General features: G+C 40.1%; 1 long non-coding RNA gene across 1 annotated transcript; it reads right to left on the bottom strand.

Annotated features, from left to right (window-relative positions):
- Positions 1–1,670: 1,670 nt before the first annotated feature.
- Positions 1,671–10,389, bottom strand: LOC135199422 (uncharacterized). Its single transcript, XR_010311068.1, has 2 exons — positions 9,661–10,389; positions 1,671–4,428 (listed from the first exon to the last, which is right to left on the bottom strand). It is a non-coding gene; the product is annotated as an uncharacterized LOC135199422 (long non-coding RNA).
- Between the last annotated feature and the right edge of the window lie 656 nt (positions 10,390–11,045).

The following is an 11,045-nucleotide window of genomic DNA, read 5'->3' as shown; positions in this document are numbered from 1 at the left end:
TTGGGTTACTTCTCACGTGGGGATTCGCGGAAACGAGATGGCAGACAGGGAAGCCAAAGCTGCCAGTATTTTATCAGAAACAACTTTCAGAAAAGTGCCTCATACAGACCTAAAAGGTCCTATCAGGTCTTACATTTTAAGTAAATGGCAAGAAAGGCAGACTTCTCTTCTTGCCAATAATAAAAAATATAGAAATATTAGAAACAGCATTCTGCCGCGGCCTTCGGCATTCCACCTGGACAGATGAACAGAGGTTATTTTAACTAGATTAAGGTTTGGGCACACTCATTTAACACATCAGTTTATTCTAAAAGGAAGCAACCCTCCAGAGTGTGCTTACTGTGACGAGATTCTAATGGTTTGCCCCAGATATTCTAACAAAAGAGCAAGATATTTTCAGGGTAAATCCCTCTTGAATATTTTGGAGATGAAGCCGATATTTCTGCTATCAACTTTTTTTAAAGTGTATAAAAATTTTTAATAACATTAAATTTTTTTAGTGCCTGGCCTTTTGCCCTAAATATATATCCATCCATTCATCTGTTCGCACAACAGACAACAATGATACATATTAATCACTCAAAAAAATGATTACATTAAAAGTCATGAAACATACAACGGTTCATAAAACATGAAACATCCAGAGTTGCATTAAAAATGAATCAGACAGTTTCATCAAAAGCACGGAATACACAAGTTTCATAAAAAGCATAACGTGCACAACATTTCATAAAAACCATGAAATACACAAGTTTCATCAAAAGCATGAAATAGTCAGTGTCAAGAAATATGTCTGCTATCCACATGGGTTGGATGCACAAGATGCAATAAAATTGACAATGTAGATCACAAAAAAAAAAAAAAAAACTAAACCTTCAATTCCCTTCGAGACACCACTCTTCCAAAGTTCACCTCTTCATTAACCACTACACATACTACACATCAAAATACTCAACGTTTTATGCATGAAAACTTTGAATACCATACAAGCTGCCCTTCTTTTTGGTCTTACACTCTCTCTAGCACATTGTTCATCTCGAATGTTTACGTGCTTTGTTTCATCCCACTTGAGTTCATCAGATTCTCGAGAAACTTTGCTTGTGTTTTCACGCAACTCACTCTGCATTGTGTCTTCAGACCAGTCTCCATCCTCATAACCTATGTCTACTGCTTCCCTTTCGTCCTCTCCATCGTGGGCATTCACTCAAATGGCACGATACATTCAATGGCTCCCAGGCTTTCTTTGCCCTCGGTCATCAGGATAGACTTCAAGGATTCTACCCAGAGGTCAGTGACTGCATTTTCGCTGCTCTATCTTAACCAAGACAATATCTCTGACTCACAGGCCAGTTGCTGGTCTCACCTGAAAGTCATGCCACTCTTGGAGCAACCTCAGGTAACCTTGCTGCCAATGGTGTTTGTAGTGCTTGAGGGCCTCTGGGAGGTAGAAATATTGATGTCTCAGCTGTTTGGTGGTTAGGGTCTGATACATACCATCATGTGGTAAAGCAGAAGGCAACAAATGTCTAATGTCTTATCGCTTGGCGATAGACTTTTTGTTTTTCCTTACGGCTGTTATCCGTAAGTAATGTTTGGTTCCTCTCATCTCCCTTGGATATCTTAGTAGAGAGGTTCTTTCTTGTCTAGAGGAGATGATTCAAACAGGCTAGTTGAACAAGTTAACAACTTTATTCTGTAACTCCATACTAGGAGATGCAGCTCGGTCGGACGACCGATATGTTTGACTGTTGGCGTGGAACTGCCATTCTAAAGCATCGCGTCGATAGCGGAACATTAGCTATCTCAGCAATTCATATAAAAACACATACGTAGTTCGCCGGCTCGGAAGTTACAAGTTTCCGGCGTAGGTTAACAGGTCAACCTCTTCCCATGGAAGTTGTTGTGCAAAGTTATCATAACATAAAAATGTTGACAAAGCTTTGAGCTAGATCAGGCTACTGCAGACAACGCATAGCGTAATCTAAGGTCTGCTTTGGTCACGTAGAACCCTCCTAATGCCATGACCCCAGGTCACTGGTTTATATATAATGTAATTCTTACATTAGGCTCGGTCTGCTACCTATTCAAGCCTTGAATAACAAAAAAAAAAATTACTTTAAACATTGTTCATAGGAGCGTGCTCGTAACATACTAAGTGATTAAATGCATAAAAAGATTCTGTTACATACCCTTGTTGACATATTCATAAACAAAGATAAATGCATGGAAAATATAGATCCATGTTTGGTAATAATAATGATTATGTACCCAAAAATAATAAAATGGTAAAAATCAAAACATGTATACATGATTAATATGATAACATGTAACCTGATTAAGAATAATGGTTACTAATAATGATTATAGCATGATCATGGATAATTGTTAAAGAGTACTTGTCACTCTTTATAATAGATAAATATAATTGTATAATAGTATAACAATGTAATTCTGCAGAAATTCAATATATAGGGCTGATATTTTATTAGGTGCCCGAAAAATACCTTTAGGAATATATTAATGTATAATATTGGGCTATAATGATTTATTAGGCGCCCTGAAGATACTTTAACTGTTCAAATGCAAAGGCGTGAGTCTTTCTTGTCCTACATTTTTGCCAGCATACGGACCGCTTTTCACACACAACACAATTCCAGACAATTCCCTAGGCACGAACTGAAGTGGCCAGGTTCAGGCGGCCCTAAACGCAAACGACTTGAGTTTAACGGGTACGTCATCCAGACGGGCCAGTACGTTCCCTTGGAGATCCTTCTGTTTACGCCTCAGCCTACGCCAAGCAAAGATGTTGACGGCGATAACCAATATGGCCGTCACGCTGAACACGGCTAGCAGAATGTAGTAGCGAAGATGTTCTCCACCTGCATAAGTCGATGACGCGTGGGTCATCTCAGCCAGTTGCGTCAGACGATGAGCTACTCGCGCGTTGTATGGGAGAGGTAGTGATGGGATGATTGTTGTAGCCCACGTGTAGTTCGCGAAATACGCCTTCTCACGTATTATCGTGTTGACCCCTCTGACGGTATAATTTGTAGATGTCCCCGTACAACCATCGGCTGCTACGAAGATAGGGGCATGGGCGGTGGATGTGTCCGGACACACGACGTCGAATCCGGCCTTATCATAACGGATCCAGGACCCATTATTCATCCTGTAATTGAATTTATTACCGTAAAAGGGATAAAGTTTCCCCAGACAACCTTCGCTTGTATGAGAGAGAGAGCCGTTTAGCACTATGTCTAACTCACATGAATCCGTTGATATAGGATAGAATTCAAAAGAGTCAGCTGTACAAATTTTATTATTCATGGCTTCTGAACAGTGAGTGAGTTTATCTAAGTCTTTAATGACTGTAAATGATTTCTTATCAGAAGAAATCAGTACATGCCCTGTTAAATTGGATATTACTGGATTTGAGTTATTCGTCATAAAAGTAGGAAACGGTGCTATTTTGTATGATTGCCAAGCATCGGAAGAATCAAAAGGAATCGTGATCATAATTCTATAATTTTCTACGCTGACTGATATTAGGCTATAATAGAATTCTACTTTATGGGCATCCAATAAAGGAATATAACCTAGCTTCTCCCGTCCGTTTTCTAAAGTTAACGTCAGATCTTTAATAGGCATGAGGTGAGGAGATAACACACCCTTTGTTGCTAACGTAATTGCTTCTACGTAATCTTTTGACTTTTCAATAAAATGTGATATTTTCACATGGATATGATCTATTTTCGAACTATAGTAAGCTAAAGTAGCCAGCAAATGTTGAACTTCCATGACCTGATCGATATTATTTGAATGTTCATTAACGATATTCATTATTTGATTGATCGAAGATAACTGGCTGCGAAGTTCTGATAAGGCAGTTCCGTTTTGTGTTGCAAAAACTCAATTCTTTTATTTTGATTATTTATCTTGAGGCGATTTGAGATTCCTAAGCCTAGATTCGCAACTGATCCTAAGATGTTTAGTCCAGCTAGAATAAGCGGGTTGCGGCGTTCAAGAGTATTGTGCCGCACAGACCACATCAGCAGGTCACGAGCGAGTTCTTCTGCCTCGGCGGTTTTATTTTGTATGTCATAAGACAACATTTCTGCGACGCTTAGCGTTTGAGCTAGTGAAATCTCTGAGTTAGCATGAAAATTACGTTCATGCATTTCCTTAAGGGAAATACCAAACCTCATCAGGTCATTCTTTAAGTTAAGGACGTCATCTTCAGGTAAGAAAATAGCATGCATATCTACCTCGATAACAATATTACTTGACACGATGAATACATCATCGATTCTCTCGATAATCGAGCCATGATTAAATTCTATGTCTTTAGTCCTAGCACTCTTTCCATACAACAAAGATGTCTGAATACACAATATCACTCCTAACAATAACAGATTCATTTTTGAAAACCTGCAATGAGTAAAACAGATGTAATAACTCGCGTAAAAGAATAGGTTTACATACAATATGATTAATAGATATATATATATATAAATTATTATACAAGTTTCATAAATACAACCATTTTTTCCCTCACTCCATCTACCTTTCTTTAGATTCTGATATGTGCCAATGGGACTATTCTCACATCAGTGGGTTTGGCTACATTTTGAACCCTAACTCTATTGGCCGTTAAATTTTCTAAAATGTTAAACGGGCCTTCAAACTTAGGTGTCAGTTTATAATTTAAACCTTTACGCACGTATACTTGTATGTATACCTGATCGCCCACGGCATATGTTCTAGTTGGCTTAGCTATTTTATCATGATTTTTTTTCATTATCTGTGCTTCTTCTAAATTCTTACGAATTATATTATATCGACTTATGCTTGCATCCATAACATCCTTTAGAGGATTTGATAAATTAGTTGTAGGCTTTAAGATGTGAAAAGGCGTTCGGGCCGGGATACCGTACAGTGCCTCGTGCGGTGTCATTTTAATAGACACGTGATACGAGTGATTAAGTGTGCTTAGTACCGCAGGTATGGCAATGTCCCAGTTGGGATCTGCCCCCCCTAAGGTGACCCTTAAAATGTTTAAAACCTTACGATTTGCCCTTTCCACTAGCCCATTAGACTCTGGGTGATAGATCATGGTATTGATTTTCTTTATACAAAGGAATTCGCACAAGGAGTTAAGGAAATGATTATTGAACTCCCCGCCCGAGTCTGAGATAATGATGTGTGGAATTCCATGTTTACAAATGTAGCACTCGTAAAACTTCCTAGCGCACTCAACCGCGGTTTTTGTTTTAAGCGCTATAAGTTCTGTATATCGAGTCAAAGCGTCTATAATTACTAGGAGGTGCTTATTTCCTCTGTCTGACTCGTAAAATCCTGTTAATAAATCTAAATGTACTCTTTCAAAGGGTTGATTTGGCACGGGGTAAGCCCCTAGGCTGACAGGTGTCTTCGTGTGCCCTTTGTATTCTTGACAAGTGCGACAATTTGCTATGTGCTTTTTTATATCTCTAAGCATCGTATGCCAATAAAATAAGGATTTGGCTTTCTGTGACATCAAGGTATAACCCGGGTGTCCATGCAGTGGATTTTCATGCAACCACTTTAAGACAGTGGGTATGAGTGAGATAGGCACCACCACCTGGTTGTTATTCAACTGCGGTGTGTTGCGGGTTTTCCTCGTCACGGATCTACACAGGATATTTTCCTGTAGGATATAATTCTGCTGCTTATACTTTAGGTATTCTTTTTCCTTCGGATTTCCGTTTAACGCAATGATGATTTTTTCTATTTGCGGATCTTTTCTTTGTTCCGTCTGTAATAGTTCAGCACTCCAGCCCAGATCTTCCTGTTCGGATATAGTTTTAACAACGGGCATGGAGGTTGAGATATCTATTAATTCAGCTAATGGCTCGGTACAAGATGAAGAGGGGTTGCGTGATAATGCGTCAGCAATGATATTTGCTTTCCCAGGTAAATACCCGATCCTCGCGCCAAAGTCCTGAATGATCATGTGCCACCGAGTTCGCTTGGGCTGTGACTAAAGCCTTTAAAGAAGTCGGTTGAGGGGCTTATGATCAGTGAGAACCTTGACGGGATAACCGTAGATTATGAATTTAAAGTGCACGAGTGAATTAACAATAGCGAGCCCTTCCTTGTCTATTACTGCATATTTACTTTCGGAAGGTCTCAGTTTACGTGAATAAAAAGCTATAGGGAAAAACTGTCTATCATATTGTTGAAGCAATACCCCACCTACTCCTAGGTCTGAGGCGTCTGTTGCTATGAAAAATTCCTTACCGAAGTCAGGAAATTTCAAGATAGGAGAACTACACAGTTCATCTTTCAATTTATCGAACGCCTGTTGATGAATTTCAGACCATACGAAATCTACGCCCTTTTTTATAAGATCGGTTAGGGGAGCGGCTATGATTGAGTAGTTGCGGATGAAGCGGCGATAGTAACCGCTGCATCCTAAAAATTGCTGTATTCCCTTGACGTTAGTAGGTATCGGAAAGTTACGGATAGCCGACACCTTATCGTGGACGACTTTAAGACCTTCACTAGAGACCGTGAAACCTAGATAGACTAGTTCTGTTTTAAAAAATTCACACTTACTTATCTTTACCCTTAAATTATGCTGCCTTAATCTTTGTAACACTAACTCCAATTTACGTAAATGCTCTTCTAATGTGTTGGAAAAGATTACTAAGTCATCCATGTAGGCATGTAGGATATCTCCCAACAAGTCTCCAAACACGACGTTTATCATACGAGTAAAAGTTATAGGAGCACAACGTAAACCAAAAGGCATACGCAAAAATTCATAATGTCCCCTGGCTGTGCTGAAGGCAGTGTATGGGATACTTTCTTGTTCCATCGGAATCTGATGAAATCCTTTTAGTAAGTCTAGGCTTGTGAAATATTTATTCTGGCCTAGTAAAGATAAGATATCATCGGTACATGGTACTGGGAATCTGTCAGGGATTGTTTCTTCGTTTAAACGACGAAAATCTACGCATATCCGCCAAGTTCGATCTTTTTTCGGTACTACTATTAACGGAAAATTATAAGGGCTGTTTGATTTCCTAATGACGCCTTCCTTTAACATTTTACCTACTTCCTCTGTTATCTCATTCTGAAATTTCATAGGAAGTCTGTACGAAGGTACATAGATTACTTTCTGTTTGTCCTTGAGCCTGATTTGATGCTCTATGACATCCGTTTTTCCTAAGGTTCCATCCGTAGTGGAAAAAACATCATGATATTTAGTTAACAGATTCAAAAATTTCTGCTGAATTTCTTCTTCTTGAATATCTTTATTGATTTTGTTCTTTATAGATTGCAAAAGGGTTTCATCCGCGACTGATTGAGCGTGATTTATCTCAGCTACGGTAAGAATGCGATGTTTATAAACTTCGGCATCCAAGATATGTTGATTTTTGTGGATTACTAAAGTGGTATTCAAATGATTACAGACTTCGATATTACATTGCTGTTGTGAGCCGACTGTATAAACGGCTTGTGTGACGGATAATCCGTGTGTTTTCAGAGTTTCGGAAAGGATTAATGTTTCAGATCCTGGCAAGGTTCTTTTTACACGCACTAATATATTTGAAGTTACGTTAGGCTCGAGAGTTTGCGTGCAAGCTGATATTACGGCTCGTGAGCGAGAGTTCTGTTGGGTTGCCTGTATTATTTCTTGGTTCATGAGACAGGTGATTGGTTCCGTAATGTAAGTGACAACTCTGTCTGTCTCTTTATTATCTAAAACAGATTTTAGGGTATTAGAAGACCTATAGAATTTCCCTTTGATATACACGCCGTGTTTTGCAGGTGCTAAGCTAATATTTTGAGTGCCCATAGACGGGTATCCGATAATTACTGCGGGATACATATTAATGTTTGTACAACGACAAAGGTATCGGCTAACGTGCGCTTACCGACCTTGTACTGTACATGAGTTACGCCCACAACATTTAATTCATTATTCCCTATGCCTGAGAGCCTTATTCCGGACTTTTCTATAGGGAAATTTGAAAAGAGTAAATGATGAGTCCTTAAATCCATTATATTACGTGGACTACCAGAACCAAAGAACAAAGTGAATGACTTATGGTCCAAATTTACTGCATGTAAGGTTGGTCGCAACTCGTTTTGACTAATAATTGCATGAATTTGTTGCAAATCTACGGGAACCTGCACAGATTTTTTTGATTCGGCCGTGTGTTTCATAGGAAAATCAATTGTCTCACAATGATCTGATAAATGATTAAACTGATTATTTGATACAAAAGATGTTGATATTGATGACCCAACATCGCCCTCTCCCCCCTTGGAGTGAACTACGTGGTATTTGTTTTGTTTATCACACCCTGAAAATTCGCTTGCCCTTGCGAGTTCTGGCTAGACGGCCCAGGAACAGAGGTACCTGAAGCACGATTTGTTTGTTTCTGCTGTTGTGCAGAATTTCCGTTTGGTTGTTTCTTCTTATAGTACTGAGGACCCTTCTTTTTATTTGCACTAGCAACTGGTTGCGTGTTTGTAGCGTTTGGCTGTTGATTCCTCGAGTAGCAACGGTTATATGAATGAGTTGAACTATTGTGTATTGAACAAAAGCGCGTCCGACAGTCTGAAATCATGTGACCTGGTCGTTTACAGTTATAACAAACCATCCCTGCAACTTGATTATTATTATGTACCACATTTACTTGTTGTGGCTTGTTCTCATTTTTTGCAAAAACTTGAATGAGCGAAGGATCTAGGTCGGTACATTTAGACATGTGTTTTTTGATTTGTTTATACACATCTAATTCCGTACTGTCGGGCTGCAATTTTTTATCAAAACACCGTACTAACGCTTCAGAACATTACAGTGATAGACGTAAGGTAGATCAAACGGATAAAATCTTTCACTTTGATTTTAGCACCCGCAACCCACCCGGAGTTACTTAAACTATCCTGATATTCATTTAGCCGGTCGGCAATTAGCGCCGCCCGCTCGACAACATTGAGCTGAGTCATGGAGGCTTGGTTAAGGATATTTCTCAATGCCAATACTACATCTAAAGCCTCTTCACCCCCATACACGGCACGTAACCTATTTTTGAACTCGTCCCATGTAAGCGCTTCTTGGAAAGAAACCCCCCTTAGATACGCACTTGCGTCGCCTTTAGCAAAGTCAACGAAGCTCTTGGCCTCCTGTAATTGTACTGCTGGGTCTGTGATGCTTTTTGCATTTAAATGAGCGTCTACAGATGAGATCCATGCCTCAACATTTTGAGGCAGGAACCCATTGACCCGACCTTGAAAAGGGACTATCGCTGACCTCGCGCTAACGAGAGTCACCACGTTGGGGTTGCCAGCCGGAGTGGTTGCCATTTCGGCTTTCACTTTTTCTTATCACTTCTATTCCTTGCAATCCTATCAAAATATCTATAAGAGTACACTCGACCACTACGTAAACGCATAAGCAATGTACTGTATAAGTGTGTTATAATAATAGGAAAATCCCCCAAAAGATACAAAAATACAGATAATATGATAAAATATTATACGGAGAATTCCTGCAAGAAACGGTTAATGACAACGAGAAAAGAAAAAAATTAATCTGCGGGCGAGGACCTCGTAGTTGAAGATAGGTTCTGTAATGAAGGAAGATTAATATGGCGAACAACTCACCCCCAGAATACTGGACGATCGACTCTTGATGAACAACACTTCACTGAGGAAAAGACCTGAATAGATAAAAATGGTACTTAGCTCCAGATTATATTGCGAAGGATTGTTGACATGGGATGACGTCACAGTTCCTGTCCACGTCTCGCGTCGGAAGTCGTGATGACGTCACGGCCTTCTCTCGGTGCACGATGCGCGGTAGAGTCCAAGATGGATGACGTCACATCCTCCGTCCTTGCACTACTGCGTATAGCTGTCCACTCTGCGTCCTTGCTCGTGAACGGGTGATGTTCCCTGTGTTTGTTTTCTTCTTTCCGTTGATGTTCGATGCCGCCCTCGTCCGGTGTAGATACTCGAAGTTAAGTGATAACAGTTGCTCAAACGTCAGTGTTAAATGCTTGTATTCCTCTCGATGAAGGACATAGTTGCGTCTTCATAAACTGTTGCGTTGATTGAAGATCCCGTTTCCTCTGTTTCGTTTGATGTTGAAGGTGGAAGTTAGTTCTTGTAGACCTTCGGTCGGCTGATATGGGTCATGTTAATTATGTTCTTCGTTTATTAGCTGCCACCATTTTCTAATGTCTTATCGCTTGGCGATAGACTTTTTTGTTTTTTCCTTACGGCTGTTATCCGTAAGTAATGTTTGGTTCCTCTCATCTCCCTTGGATATCTTAGTAGAGAGGTTCTTTCTTGTCTAGAGGAGATGATTCAAACAGGCTAGTTGAACAAGTTAACAACTTTATTCTGTAACTCCATACTGGGAGATGCAGCTCGGTCGGACGACCGATATGTTTGACTGTTGGCGTGGAACTGCCATTCTAAAGCATCGCGTCGATAGCGGAACATTAGCTATCTCAGCAATTCATATAAAAAACACATACGTAGTTCGCCGGCTCGGAAGTTACAAGTTTCCGGCGTAGGTTAACAGGTCAACCTCTTCCCATGGAAGTTGTTGTGCAAAGTTATCATAACATAAAAATGTTGACAAAGCTTTGAGCTAGATCAGGCTACTGCAGACAACGCATAGCGTAATCTAAGGTCTGCTTTGTCACGTAGAACCCTCCTAATGCCATGACCCCAGGTCACTGGTTTATATATAATGTAATTCTTACAAATGTACCAGATCGCCTTGGATCAAGTTAGAAGGAGTGAGGTAGTCGTCCTCTCTCATGTTACCCGCATACATCAGTGGTCTGTTGTTGATGATGGTCTCTGCTTACCTCACTAAGGTGCGAAGCTGTTCTTTGCTGAAGATAATTTGGTGCAGGGTCGTCTCGAGGGTCCTCTTTACCACCCCAATCAGCCTCTCAAAAAAACTCCCTCTCCAAGGAGATCCGAAAGTCTGAAAAACCCAGCGGATCCTCTGTTCCCGAAGAAAGTGCTTGGTG

This window comes from Macrobrachium nipponense, chromosome 25 (assembly GCF_015104395.2).
Source record: "Macrobrachium nipponense isolate FS-2020 chromosome 25, ASM1510439v2, whole genome shotgun sequence".
In the NCBI taxonomy this organism is placed as follows: domain Eukaryota; kingdom Metazoa; phylum Arthropoda; class Malacostraca; order Decapoda; family Palaemonidae; genus Macrobrachium; species Macrobrachium nipponense.
This window is presented reverse-complemented; position numbering and strand designations above follow the sequence as displayed.